The sequence below is a fragment of the Phodopus roborovskii genome, unplaced genomic scaffold, assembly GCF_943737965.1.
Source record: "Phodopus roborovskii unplaced genomic scaffold, PHOROB, whole genome shotgun sequence".
Lineage (NCBI taxonomy): Eukaryota > Metazoa > Chordata > Mammalia > Rodentia > Cricetidae > Phodopus > Phodopus roborovskii.
In genome coordinates, this window is record NW_026125540.1 from 2,438,051 (window position 1) to 2,454,826 (window position 16,776).

Below are 16,776 nucleotides of genomic sequence, written 5' to 3' on the forward strand. Positions count from 1 at the left end.
GGAAAGAGATGTGGCGGTAACTGTGTGTAATTTAAAAATAATCCAAAGTAGAAATGAATGAAACAAATAAAAAAAACAAAAACAAAGCATTATATTACTTCACAAAAATATTTTAAAAAATCATAAAACTCGGGTACTTTTAGCATTATTGCTGCTAAGTATGTTGAGATAATAGAATAGGCCTCATTGCTTCAATTAATTTATATTAAGTATTATAGGAATGGGAATGAAATTGATGAAATTTAAATACACTAATTTATTTCATTCTAAATCTACATTTATCAAAACAATAAAACATATATGAGAATAATTTTGAATATATATATATATATATATATATATGATAAAAATATCACAGTGACAACTATCCTAATTAAAATTTCAGGTTATTTATTTTTTTATATGAATGTAAAACTATTTTTAATCTACCCTGTAAGCACTCACAAAATTATGAAATAAATTGATGAAAAACAATACAAATTTTGACAATTTTCTGATCTGGGACAACCAATAAATATTCATGCTTATCACTGGCTACATCTAAATATTCTAATATTTCATTCACATATCTTGTTTTGGAAAACAAGTGAATGCTGAATTATAATTTTAGTAGCAATTATTACTCTTATATTCAAAGCTGAATTCTAAATCAATCATAAGCCTGCAAGTTGGATGGTTTACATAATATGCAGAAATACAGATGGGTTAAAACCAGCCCATTAATGTGACACACACATCCATGAACATTTATGAGCAATTAATATTCAGAACTTCAAGAGGATGGACATCACAGACTAATTTAACCATTTCAGCTTATATTTCTTTGACTTTCTCAATTAAACGATTTTTTTCTGTTTTAAACCAAAAATGAACGTCAAATCTACCAAATTGATTTGTTATATTTTAATTTAGAACACAAGCACTTATCAAAATTTAGCACTTCTTTATTATTTAACAGACTCTCCCATTTCCCTAACACTGATGCCTCATATTTGAGGGAGACATTTAATTTGGTTCACAAAGTAAACAAAAGTACTTTGTTTTGAAATGTTCACTGTATGCTTTTAGCTTTAGCAATAAGGAAGATGTGTAAAACGTATGTCATAGCTGAAATTGAACCACTGGTTCATTGTTTCAAATGTATGTGTGTGTGTGAGTGTACTGAGTGGCTTCAATGTTGGCACATAGCAAATATTAGCTTATTTTTTACTTTACATATCTTTTTATTTAATTTTTCATATAGTACATTTTATCCTATTACTTCTTCACCACCACTCACCTAACTAAATCCTTCCAAATCCTTATCTCCATAATTTTATATTATCTCTCTCCCTTTCTTTCTCTGTTTAGTGTATATTTTTTGACTTTGATTGCATATATTCTTATCTCCAAGAAATATGTATTCAGTTTGATGCTAAATCACAGATATATTTTCCCATTTTAAACAAAATCTTGCCTTTAATTCAGAGAAACTCTCAAAATATGCATATTTTTTCTGTATTCCATATAAAGATAAAATTATTGATACGCATAACTATGTATATAGAAGCCTTACTCATTCTTTATATATATATATACATATATATATATTTTTTTAATTTATTTAATTTATCATTTTACATGTCGATCCCAGTTCCCTCTCCCTCCTTCCTTTCCTCCCTACCTGCCTCTCTGCCTCCCTAGCTTTTACCCTCTCTGCCCTCTCACATGGACCCTAACCACCCTCCCCTTCCATCCCAATTCCTGACATTAACCTCTACTACAGAGCTATAGTTCTGAAAACAGCCTGGTATTGGCACAGAAATAGACAGGTAGACCAATGGAATCAAATTGAAAATCCTGATATTAACCCATGCACCTATGAACACCTGATTTTCGACAAAAAAGCTAAAGTTATAAAATGTGGCAAGGACAGCATCTTCAACAAATGGTGCTGGCACAATTGGATGAGGGGGTGTAGAAGATTGCAGATAGTCCCATGTCTGTTGGCATGCACAAAACTCAAGTCTAAATGGATCAAAGACCTCAACATCAAACCAGCCAAATTGAACCTCTTAGAAGAGGAAGTAGGAGATATCCTTGAACAAATTGGTATAGGAGACCGCTTCCTGAACATAAGTCCTGTGGCACAGATACTGAGAGCAACAATTAATAAATGGGACCTCTTCCAACTTAGAAGCTTCTTTAAGGCAAAGGACACAGTGGATAAGACCAAATGGCAGCCCACACACTGCGAAAAGATTTTTACCAATCCTATATACGACAAAGGGCTGATCATATATATATATATATATATATATATATATATATATATATATATTCAAGAAACTAGTCAACACAACACCAAATAACCCTATTAAAAATTGGGTACAAAACTGAAGAAAGAATTCTCAATAGAGGAAATCAAAAAGGCTGAAAGACACTTAATAAAGTGCTCAATATCCTTAGCTGTCAGGGAAATGCAGAACAAAACAACTTTGAGATACCTACTACTCATGACAGAATGGCAAAATTAGAAACACCAATGACGACTCATGCTAGAGAGGATGTTGTGAAAGTGGAACACTCCTCCACAGATGGTGGGAGTGTAAGTGCATACAGCCATTTTGGAGACCAATATGGCAGTTCCTCAGAAAAATGGGAATTAGTTTAAAACAGGACCCTGCAAGCCCCCTCTTAGGCATATACCGAAAAGATCCACATTCATGCAACAAAGACATCTGTTCAACTATGTTCATAGCAGCACTATTTGTAATAGCAAGAACCTGGAAGCAACCTAGATGCCCCTCAATTGAAGAATGGATGATGAAGATGTGGCACATCTACACAATGGAATACTACTCTGCAGAAAAAAAAAATAATGGTATCTTGAAATTCTCAGGCAAGTGGATGGCACTTGAAGCAACCATCCTGAATTAGGTAATCGAGTCACAAAAAGAGGAACATAGTATGTACTCACTCATATATGGATTTTAGACCTAGATCAAAGGATCACCAGCCTGTAATTCACACCACCAGAGGATGTAGGATACAAGGTGTATTCTAAGGGATTCATATAAAGTCCCTCACAGAACTTGGAAGGGACAAGTCTCCCAGAGAACAGGGGAAGTGGGGAGGGGGACAGTGAATGGAGAGAGAAATAGTAGATAGCGAGGTGGAGGAGAGGAAAACACGTGCGACTAGGCAGATTGAGTCCAGGTAGGAATAGAAGAAAGGAGAGAGAGAGAGAGAGAGAGAGAGAGAGAGAGAGAGAGAGAGAGAGAACATAAAAGAGGGAGCCAATACTGGTTTGAAGAGAAAATTGAACACAAAGGTCTAGGGAACTACAAGACAAACAGTTTGCGCTTCTGTGGAAACGCTACCATAAATGTCCTTCGCAAATAGTGAGATTAACCACTAATTTTTCCATGGAGCCCTCATCTAATACCTGTTATAAATAGGAACAAACACCCATACATAAACACTGAGTCAAAGTAGAACCCAGATGCAGATGGAACGGACAAGACTAGGCTGCAGAAACACAAAGGGACAGCTGACCTGAACAAGGAAGAGCTTATGGGCCCCAAGACTGGGAAGCCAGCATGGGACTGACCCAGGCCCCTCTGAATATGGTTCTCATCCAGAAGGACTGAGCAGTCCAAAGGACCTCAGACTGTGGAGCCAGGACCTTGAGAACACATCCCCAATGGAGGGATAACTGCCTACCTAGAGACAGGAGAGATGCCCTAGTCCCTACTTCAAATGACCTGTCAGATCTACATGACCCCAACTGGAAGGCATTCCCCTACATATGCAAATATTAACTTTCAAAGTCTTTAATTCCTTACTTGACACTCTTAGTTTTCACAATCGTTTCTATAGAATTTGGAAAAGCAATAAATATATAGCTATAATTTCTTTCATTAAATTTTATAAAAGAGATAATAAAATATGGTTCACCTATTATGTCACCTCTTACTTTAGGTGGTTATCATTATTATTTCTAGTTTTTAAAACTCACCCAGAATATGGGCTCTATTAAGATTTCAAGTGTACATAAACAAATATGCAATTTATAACACATTTCCCATTGTTTTACTAACATGAGAAAACTGCTATACAGTATGAAACCATTTTCAAAAGCAATGTTTTTTCAGTGTTCTTTCATACTTTAATAGTCATTTAAATTTCATAAAAAATGAGTGAATACTTTTAGGAAACTTTTTTTTTTTTTTTTTTTTGCATTCCTATGGTTTAAACTCTGAGTGGATTCAAACTAGAAAAACCATATATCATGAATCTCCATTCACAGTTTGGATATATCTTTTTTAAACTATAATGTTAAACAATTTCTAAATAGCACAGCTTCTCCCACTGTGAAGGAAAGGTGTTTGGCACATTATAGGCTGTTTGCATGAATTTAAAGGTAAAAATTGGCAAAGATAAGGATTTTAAAAGTAGAAAAACAGCAGGGTATATCTTGAACAAATATTCCTTCATTTACATGAAAATAGCTTAAGTATTTTGGATCATGCTATTTTGTGTAAGCCTATAATTTGGTTATTATCATACATATATCAAACACACATACATGTACCCACAGAGACCACACACACACACCTAAAGTAATAACAATAATACTTAAGATCTCAAATCATACATTGTTAGGAAGAGGACTGTAGGAAAAAGGATAAAACCTAAAGCAAGAAATGTTTACATATTAAGTTAAGGACCCATATGATTATGAATGTTAAATTATTATAACAAATGGATCTTAATAATTATAATTGGTGAGGCATATCAAATATTAGAAACTCTATGTTTATCAGTTCATGGGGAAGGAGTCCACGTTTTTAAGCAACCACATTTCATTTTCATTGTAGACAGGAGTTTCTGTCTATTCTAGTCCCACTGGCCTTCAGGACCAAATAAACTTACAGATGCTTATATAAATTATAAACTGTTAGGCCTAAGGCTCACACTTCTTAATTTTGAGATCTCTATTAATTATTAACCCATTTGTATTAATCTCTGTATCACCTCCTGTTCTTGGTTACCAGAGAATGCCTACATGTCCTACTTTCCTGGTAGCTACATGGTGTCTTGCTGGTGACTCACTCTGTCCCTTCCTCTTACCAGCACTTTTCTAGTCTGTAGGCCCACCCATGATTCCTGCCTGGATACTTCCTGTCTTTCCATTGACCAAAAACAGCTATATTCATTAACCAATAAGACAAACATAGTCACAGCATAGAGAACATCCTCTATCACTTTGTGATCTAATTTCATTGACAAATCCTAAAATCTTAAGTATCATCAGTGATGTTCATTTGGAAGCCACCTTGTAGAATGTAGAACACAGAAAGAAGAACTGGCAGAGAAAAATAATCACAGCAACTTGAAAAAAAAAAAAAAAAGTCTGTGGTAAATCTCAGAAATGTCCTGGATCACACATGAAAGTCTAAAGTAAGAGAACTTTTACTTTCAATTATTTAAAAAGTAGTGACATCTAAAATCATTGAGACTAAAATGTTAGCAACAGAAATCTAATGCCAAATAATAATGATATTAAAAATAAGTTTTATTTTCTATTTATGCTGGCTCAGTCAAAAATTAATAAAAACAACTGTGTTTATGTGTGTGCATATATGTGTTTTGTCTAATTAATTTGTGTATGCTCCCATGCATGTGCAGGCATAGTACAATGTCCTCCTCCAAGGCTTTTTCTCATTTTACCCAAAGCAAAGTCTCTTACCCAGTTGAAAGCTTGCATTTCAGCTAAATACACTAGTCAGCGATCTTTGTGAATCATCTTGCTTCCACCTCACAATGCTTGTGCCACAGCTACAACTGTCTTTATACATATATGTATGCAAGCAATTCAAATGCAAATGTTCAAGTTTTCAAATAAAACTCTCCCAATCATTAAACATTCCTCAGTACCAACGGCAAAAGTTTTCCATATAGTGAATAGACATATTAGTGAATAGACATGAAAATTTGTGAAATATAAGGATTATGGTCAAGCCTGTATTATGGGAATAGACTTTATGAAATCAAACATTTAAGATATAATTTAAGAGATGGCACCATGGGAAAGCACAACAAAATACCAAAGGAAACAGGAAATTGTAGCATCAAAATTTAGTGGAAATAAATTGGGAATTCAAGAAAGGAGATATTTTTGTGATAGGAATATAAAAGTAAAAGTATAATTTATTTACCTTCAAATGCAAACTTATTTAAGGAAATGTGAAAAGTTCAATTTTTTTATCATATATGAAATAATCTAATATTTCAGGTAAATATCAAACAACTTCTGAAAGCAGGACAACAGAAGAAATTTCATACCTTCAGAAATGTCATACCCAGAGTTAATACACTATTACTGAGGAGAGTCTTATTGAAGAGGGACAATAAAGTGGACACAATTGGTATAAGATTACATATGGCCATGAGTGGACACACACACAGTTACTTAGAAATACATAAAATTTTAGCTATCACCTCTCAAAGTAAGACCATAATATAAAAATAAAGCTTGATAAAATTTGATTGATATTTCTCTTAACCTCCAAAGAGAATAAAAATCTAATAAAATCATTCTCTGTTCCCAAAGCAAGAAGTCCACCATGTCAAGAAACTCTGTACCTTGTCAGATTGGGATTCATAAAAGAAGTCAGCCTCTTGAAAATGTAATGACTTCAACTGACAGAAAATAATGTACTAAGGTAATTGCATGGGTAGATTCATCTACTCCATCTATCATATATTCTAAAAACACCCAACAACTTTTGGACCACAATCTCATTAATCTTGAGGTAAGAGGTACTGGACAGTGCTGTATATCACAACAAGCATGACACTGGAGCTCAAGCAACTGTCGGACTAGCATTATTTAGTGAGGGAAGAAGATATGAATTCCCAATGAGAAATTAATTTAGGGAGAAGAGTTAGTAAAATAAGTCAAACCAATATGTTCATTTTTGTTTAATACATGTATATATATGCTTATAATAAACATTCTTTTATTTTGTCTTGAATCTATCATAACATATGGTAAAAATTTAAAAATTAAAATCCTTCCACTAACATTTTGAGGATATATAATAAAATATATGAAAATATAAATTTTGTAATGAAATTTGTCATGGCTTTATAATAGCTTGATCACATAATCACCACAATATTCATAAATTATATTACTATCAAATAATTATGTATTAATTTTAAATTTAACAGAAATTATATAAACATAATTTGTCATAAATTACTATTTTAGTTTATTTTTAGCTTCATGGAATACAAATTAGATGTTATTAATATATATGAACTTGGAAAGCATGCACTATAAATAATAGAATGCTTTCTATATATTTTATTGCAATTAGAAGATGCAATATTAATCAATTGACTTAAAAATATCTTGTATTCTAAATGACGATTCTTAACATGAAGGCACCAGAAAATGCAAGAGATTATCCACAGATGATTCAGTTTCTCAAGATTCAGCTGTGTCCATGTGTAAGGGTAATACTTTGGAGTTCTTCCTTGTGTATTCAAATTGCATTAAAGTACACATGCACACACACAGTGTGTCTGTGTGTGTGTGTGTGCATGTGTGTGTGTAGTGATAGTGATAGTATGATAGTTTCAGCCAACAGTTAGCTACTTATCAGAGACTTGTCCAATAAAAATCACAATATCATCAAAAAGTTCTCATTTCTATAGTAATTTCATAGTACCAGATCTATACTTGTTTATTCTTAGATACATGAGTAAAATGATATTTCAAATGCTGCATATTCTATATAATCAGATATCTAGGTGTTTAGCCTGGAAATCTAGGTTAATATGAAGTCCAAGTGAACACTTTGGCAACACATCTAGGAAAAAAGAAAAAAATGTTATTTCAACATATTTTAATAGTGAAAGAATAGCAATTCCAATGCCTGTGTATTTAAAATTTAAAATCTGTTTAATAAAATTTAAAGAATGTGATTCACTAATTATGTAAATGTCATCTGAGTATCACATGGAAAGAGATGAAGACACCAAAGCTATGATGTTTCAAGTGTTTCATTGACACAATAAACAAACTATAATTTCTCTTAAAATCTATAGATGTATTTATTATGAGTATTTTATATGAATATTACAGATGTCTGTTAATATCATTTCTGTATTTATTATTTATGCATTTCAATTGTATTCATAGGCTGCTACTCTTCCAACTCTTTCAGAAACATGCTTTACACCTGCAACGCCTTTCAAGTTCCTGTTATTCCTTATAACAATCCACAGAGTCATATATCCTCGTATTCTGGGCCATTTACCAGAATAATGACCACTTTCCAGATGGCAAGCACTTAAGCAAACTAAGCTCCTTCCTCTGAAGCCATCAACTATCAATATCTACTCAGTTAGGGTAGTGGGTAGGGCCCCAGAATCTCTTCTACAAGCCCTGCTCAAATATTGTCTGGCTTGACTTGGTGCATGTCATGGGAAGACAATGACAGATGCTATGAGTTCCTGAGTGCACTGGTCCTGATATACTCAGAAGGCACTGATTCACTCTGGTATACCTAAATAACTGACTCATATCCTTACAACCTCCTCTTTTGTTAATGCCTGTGAGGCTTGGGGGAACATATGTTCACCTTTTCTTCACAATAGAAGCTCCATATTAGATTAGATTTTGTTATCATTCCCAAGTTTTTACTTGTTACAGAGGATATTTCCTGTCAGCTCACTGCCCTTTGGTCCCAAATGAACACAAGGAGGTTGTATTAATTATAATATTGTTGGCCAATGACTAGGGCTTCTTATTAGCTAGCTCTGTCTTAATTATTAACTCATTTCTATCAATCTATGTATTGTCTATGGCTTATCTGGTAATGTCCAGCATGGTACTACTCCTGCAGCAGCATATTGACTCTGGCCAACTCCCCTCTATATATCCCAGAGTTCTCCTCATCTCCTTGTCTCACCTATCTTCCTGCCTCATTGGCCAAACTGTGTTTTATTGATCAAAAAAAAAAAAAAAAAAGTAAGAGAGACATCCCCCAACACTTACTTTTCTAACTTTACTTCTCCTATGATTATTTGGTGGGATGATTAAGAAAGTCAAAGGCAAGATCTGTGTTTGTGGCTGCCTCTCTTCACTAAGACTCACAGGGCAGCGTTAGTAAAGGAATTGCTTCTTTCTCCCAGAAACCTTTATTTTTACAACATATATATACAAATATATATATATATATATATATATATATATATATATATGTTGCAACAGGAAGTCAAATGACAGTCATATTGAAGAAAGCTTGAGTAAAGAGAACTTAAAGTTCATCTCCACAAAGATACACTTCCTCCAATTAGGCCAAAGATCTTAATAATGGCATTCCAATTGGGAGCCATTTTCTTCCAAACCACCACAATGAAATTTGATTTTTCAAAAATTAATTTAAAAACTATCAGCTCTATAATATTCTACAAAAATTATTCAGTGAGTTATATAGATGAAACTATAGATGCACTGTTAAACAATGTAAAAGTCTAATAAAATATTTGAAAGAATTTTAATGCCACAAATTTGTTTAACATTATTATATGCATATGTATATAGATACAAAAGAGACTCACTTGATGCAGCCTATAACGCACATGCAAAAAAAAAAAAAAAAACTAAATTCATCTCATTTTAAAGTAATTTAAATGAAAAATTTTGAACTTTTTTCTAAAGAGAATATATATTATAAATACTAAAGTATTTATTATATATTATTATTTTAATAAGTAATACATTTTTCATTGAAATTAATATTAAATATTAATATGCTATGGGCCATTTGGGAATCCTTGATTATTTCAATATAATTATATCAGTCAAAATAATTTGAAGCTAATTCTGACATATTTCATTGGATCTAAGTTTTAGTATTCTTTAAGCAATTGAGTTAGGGGAAGCTAACTCGAAGTATTCTTCTAACATATCTTATTGAAAAGTGCAGTGAACATGGCAAAATGCCAAAGCTGTCAGAACACTGTGGGTAGCAGATAAATGATATCAAATAATTGTGAATAACTGTTTAAGAGGAGAGAAAGGTTATCTCTCTTGTCAGAAAGATAATGCTGTGTTTTGAAAGCCTCTTACTTTGAATAGAATATTGCATTGCCCAGACACTCAAGATCTTAAAGAAATACATCAAGAACTAAAAAAATTTGCATTTTAAAGCAATTTAAAAATATCACAGTTCAATGTGCTGTATGTATTATATCAGAGCTTGGTGAAGCATCAGATGTTTTGTGACATTGCAATTAAAATCACTAAGTCATTCACTTTTATCCAAATACAACTGAAACATTTTTAAATAAAGATTTTTAATAACTTGTAGTATGTAGATATGATCATGAAATATGTATATTTGCATTAATAACATTATTAATAATTATTTAATCTTAAAAAAGATGAAGACCTTTATCAGCAATATTTATATATACTTTAAAATTTATATAAATGAACCTAAATATTCATGTATTTCTTAATGATGAAACTAATTTTCAAGAAATACATTATTATACATATCATAAATACCATATATCTATGCAGTTACATGAGCTGTGACATTGACATTATTTATTCACTATAACCCTAAGGGACCACAGCTCTCTCTGTTACATCTTTGACCAATATGTTACTTTGATTGTATTACTATTTCCATGATTTAAAGTATAATATCCCATGTATGTCCTCATAAATTAATGACTAAATAAGGTTAATAAAAACATATTACCTGGAAAATCTGCAATTTAATTTGTGAGAAAAATAAAATTTGTGTTAGCAACGTAAAACAATGGTTATTATTATCCATTGTTATCACAATATACATTTTTCTTGAACTAAATCTGTTACACATGAAATTTTGTATTCAGTGATGAACATACTTGCAATTACTCCTATGTCTACATCCAGTGACAATCACTCTGTCTTATTTCTAAGGATATGAATATCTGGTTTTACATAGAAGCTCAGCCAGAATTTCTCTTTTGGGACTACTATTTCATTTACCATAGTTTCCCCAAAGTTATAAATGACCAATATAAATTCATGCCACACATAGAAAAACAGATATACACACACATACATACATTATACAGCTATACCAATATTTGTTTTCATTCAGTCATTGAAAAATGTCTAAGTGGATCTATATTTAAATATTGTAATTATTGACTCCCCAGACATGACAGTTCACTTTTATCTCTTGGGTAGGAATGCAGTTTCTATCAGAAAGATGGCTAACTTTAAGATTACTGAATCATGTACTACTTCTAATCTGAAATCTCTGAGAGATATCCACTGTATTTTCAACATTTGCAAGCTTATAATCCCAGCTCCTTAAAAAAAAAAAAATCTTAATCAGGAGGATCTCAAGGTCAAGACCAGTGTGGGAAACTTAGGAATATCTTGTTTCAAAAAAAGTATGTTTATCTATGTTTATTAAATAAATAAATAAAAATAAAAAGAAGCTAGGCCTAGGACAAACTACATGTGTTTTCAAGGAATACTACCCTCTGCACAATAAGCCATTATCTATTATGAATTATCTTGATTGATACATGAAGAAAATATTCTATATCTGGTGAATATTATGTCAAAACATACAAAAATATGTCAGGGATGGTAAGTGCATATGAATTTATTAACTTTCTTATCTTCTTAGACAGTGTATCTTCATCTCCCTTCTCTGCTTTCTCTAGGGACTTCAAGATCATGATAGAAAAATCTATGAGACAATTTGTGTAAACTCATGAACTCTAGACCTACAATTTTGGAGACACCAGGGAACCAAAGTAGACAGTTGTGAGGCTAGGACAAGTCATGGGGCCCCTGACAATAGGACCATGATACAAACCTGTCACATGAACTAGTTTGTTGGAGCTCACTCTCAGTGGTGGGATGCCATTCTCAGCCTTAATATATCGGAGAAGAGTCTGGCCATGTTCCCACATATTGTGCCAGACTACCTTGACTCCTCTTGGGAGCTCTTACCCATGAGGAAAAGTGGAATGGTGATATGCAGGGGGGAGGTGTGGGAGGGTTGGAGGAAGCAAGGGAGCATGAAGAAGTGTGTCAGGGGGGTGGAACTGTGCATGAAATGTAAAATGAAATTTAAAGTAAAATAAATTATTCAACAATGAAAAGAAAACAGGCTATCTCAAGAATAAACTATAGTTTACTCTCAGCGATAAATGAGTTGTATAATTCACAACACCATGCATTGTATTTTATCGATTTCTAATGAGTCTTATTTGCCAAACAGAAGCGAAAATAATACATGCAGTTTGTTTTCTGAAGTCTTTCTTTAGCCAAAGACAGCATGAAATAACCTATGAAGTTTTAATAATAAATTGGTTGTAAAATTATGACATGACATTGTTTTGCTACACTTGAATCTAGGAAGTCTATAAGTCTTAGTCCAAGACTTGATGATATTTGATAACAGTAGAAATTCTGAAAGGGGGAATGAGGGGCATTTCTTTCATTATTGTAGCTGACCTATTGAAGATCTCAGTGAAATCCCACCTCTTGATTTTTTTGTATGTTTTTGTATGTTGCTTTGTTTTGTTTTTCTTGTTTTGTTTTTTTCTCCTGTTCATATGGTGATGGACTCTCTTCTGGAATTTGATGGGAGATGTTATTCTGTATATGTATCTCATACTGGTTAATAAATAAAGCACTGTTGGCCAATAGGAAAGGAAAATAGGAGGGACTAGGAGACAAGGAGGAAGAGGAGGAAGTAGTAAGGAGGAGTCAAGATGGAGAGCCCAGAGAGAGCAGTATGCGGCAGCCGGCTCCGCATAAGAAGACCACATGGAAATACATAGATTAACACAAATGGGTTAATACTTAAGACAGAGCTAGCCGATAAGAAAGTAGTAACTGGCCAACAGTATAATATCTAATACAGAGACTCTGTGTATTATTTGGGGCTGGCGTGGCGGCTGGACAAAACAAGACCAGTGTCGGCAGGCGGAAAAACCATACTACTTACAGGAATTGACTACCTCTTTCAAGTTCTTGACCTCTTAAAAGTATTATCTCTTTAAAGGTTTTATAATGCAATACTGTCTGAGCCAAAGGGTCTTTCACATAGTATGTTTTTCTATATTTATTTTCATAATTTGGCAGAGTGTTTTGATATACAGTAATGACAAAGTTACCACAATAGCTGTGCTCCAATTTAAAGAAGATGTGAGGCAGGATTGTGCTGAATCAAAAAAAAAAAATCAATGTTTGATCAAGTTATATGACTTTCTTAAGACAGTTAACAAAACAGAAGGGACATATTACAGTGTGGATTTAAAAGAAGGCAGAGTATATGAAGGCACTTGCCATTGATCCGAATTTCAATTCCTGGGTCTCACAGATGCAAACAAAAGTGCAGAAAAACAATCATTTCACCAGCATACATGTACTGTGATATCCCAATACAAATAATAAACAAACAAACAAAATGAATAAATAAAGAGGAAAATCACAAATATCATGACAGCACAGAGGTGACATACAAGCAGAAGGTTCACTCTAGGGCTAGATAGAAAAATATCTGTTTGGAATCATTAAATATTAGAATCACCTGGAAACAGTGGGTTGGACTTCTGGCATTTGAAGAACAACTGCTTTCCCAAGCTGGACAATTAACAAGATGTTTTACTTAGAATTGAATACTATCTCACAAACATATGTTGTAGAAGTGAGAAAAACAAAAAAAGAAAGAAGAAAGAAAATATATTTTCTATTAAGCCCTGAATAGGAAGACATGGGTTCCCCTCAGGGTTCAGGGATGTAAGCCAACAAGAAGACAGAAAGATTTTAAGACCAAAGGAGATGGGTGACATGAAGAAACAATGTCCTTCAGATACAAGAGGACTGATGAAAACATGAATTCACAGAGGCTGTGGCAAGATGCACAGGTCATCAGAGATTTTATTTCTCTTATTGAAAACTGATTTTTTATTATATGATTTATTCTGATTATGGTTCCCCTCTTTCTATTCCTTCCAGTTCCTCAACACCTCCCTTCCCAACTGAATCCACTCTCATTCTGTCTGTCATTAGAAAACAGTTTTGTAAAGTAATATAATATAATAAATATAATATAACAAAACTTATCAAAATTGGATAAAACAAACAAACAGAAGGAAAAGAGCCCAAGAGAATGTACAAGAATCAGATGTACAAGAATCAGAGACATACTTGTTCACACACTGAGAAATCCCTTAAAACATTTAATTTGGAGCCATATTATAGACTCAGAGGACCCAGTGAAGGCAAGGTCCCTGCACTGAAAGAAGACGTGGGCACAGGTTCCCATCCCTAACAAGACATTATTTGCAAAACAATATAAAACATTACTTTTCTCCAAGGGAGTCTCACTGGGTATATGGACTACAATTAAGAAAAGTTTATGGCCAACAGTAGCTGGCCAAACCAAAATTAACCTGAAGATCACACACACACACACACACACACACACACACAGAGAGAGAGAGAGAGAGAGAGAGAGAGAGAGAGAGAGAGAGAGGAGAGACAGAGTGTCTCACTTTGGTTTTTTGGGGGAAGACTTTTTTTTTATCTTAGTGATCATTTGCTTGCACATTATATATCCAGTTTTGTGTCTTGATGGACCTTATGCCTGTGCTTCTTGTGCTTTTTTTGTTGTTGTTTTGTTTTTCTAGTTTTGCTAATTCTGTTTTTGTTGTTTTTGTAGTTCTTATTGTTTGCTTTGAAAAAGCAAGAGAAACATCATGGAGTTGGATAGGTGGAGGTGGAAAGGATCTGGAAAGAGTTGGCAGAAGCAAAATTGTGATCAGAATATAGTCTCTCATTTTTTTTCAATAAGAATATGACATAAAATAAACCATGGTCTCTTGTTATTACAGAAATGCTTATTAGTTTTATGTTATTCAGTTTCACTACAATAAAGAACCACAATTCTGTAAATACAAAACCCTTGCATACAAATATTAATATAATAAGATAATAATTAACATAAAATATGCAAAGAACGACACATAAGCTGTAAATTGTTCTTCTAATTATTACTCATTTTATTCCATTTATACTATTGACAAATTATAACAGATTATATTTTAGACAGAAAATAAGGGTACACTGATTAACGATAAGTAAAATTTTAAATAAATTAGATGATAATCAGGGATGTGTGTTTTTGTGTGTGTGTGTGTGTGTGTGTGTGTGTGTGTTCAAGTATTCAACATAAAAGATATCCAAAAGTCAAAAGTCTATGTGTATTAGCCTTCCGCATGCTTAGAATTTAAGTGGATGTTAATCAAATTTTGAAGGGTAAGTTCTACTAAGACTTTATAGTTGAAGAATGCTCATGCCTACCTCCTTATATAAAAGTATTATGTGGATCTATTATTAATTTTCATTCCATTGGACAGAATGTACAAAGACACATGTAAAAGATTCTTATATTTTGCACTTTGGTGTTCTATCCACCTTTATATGTTTCTTTGAAAACTACCTGCAACCATCCTCACCTCAGTGTGAGAATCTGCCATCTGCTTTAATCCACATGCAAACAAAATTGATGGTTTTCTGTTTCACCTTTCATTTTACAGTTTATCCATATTATTCCAAGGTACATGCTGAAGTAAGACAACTCATTAAAGTATTGTCCCCCTTCCAGCAGGGAAATAGACAAAGGGAACAACATGATAAATTCTCAGACATGACACCTTCACTCCCAAGAGAAAGTCATTGGCAGCAAATGCTGATGGTAAGTGTTCATGGAACAAATCTGTCCAATTTCAAGGTCCTTAACTCTGAAAGCCACTCTTCTGGAATGTATCATAGATCTAAACTGTCACTTCTTTATCTAACTTATTGAACATTTTTACATTTCCTAATTGCTCTGTCTTAAACAGTGTGAGGAACCTGGATTCTGGCAGTACTATTACCATATGAGCAGTCTGATAAAGGGTTTTTCCATATTATTTCAAGTCCATATATAACTTCAAATTGAAGTATGTTATTCTAATCATTTGTCATTTATTCTATCATTTACATTATTGACATCTTAGGTCTTACTTCTTTGGTTATATTAATCACAGAAATGATATATGAGAATAATGATCAGCTAAACATTCAACAAAAATGCAAGTCATTGTAGCTACAATTGTAACCAAATATCTTAGAAGAAAATACAAGCTATTGTCATTAATAATTATACTTATGAATTGATAGCATTGTAGATATAACTGATTATTACTGTATGTTGATGTAATTGTCTGAACTATTGCTTTGTTTTCTTTATCCCATTCTCTATTTTAACTTTCTCATTCTCAGTTTCCTTCTGTGGATGATGCCATACCCTGAATTCTTCCAGGTATTTCATTTGATATTTTTAATTAATATTCCCAAAATCTTTCAAAATAAAATCAAGGAACATGTGTTCTTTTATTTATGCCATTCTCTGAATCTTATTTATTAGGTTAACCAGTAGTAGCAATACAAATAAAATACATTTGGATATTTAAAATAATAAGGATTCATATTTTGCTATGAAAATGACTTTAAGCATAACGTTCTTAGATTGTGGATGATGGAATGCAAAACTCTGTCACGTGAATAACTGTCATATATGAATGAAAAGGAAAAGATGTTTTATAGTGCGATATTTGAAGCCATTAGAACTGGCACAGTTGAACACTACATAAGTATTTGTTTTGTCAGATGGTATTCAAGATAATGGGAATTAATGTAGA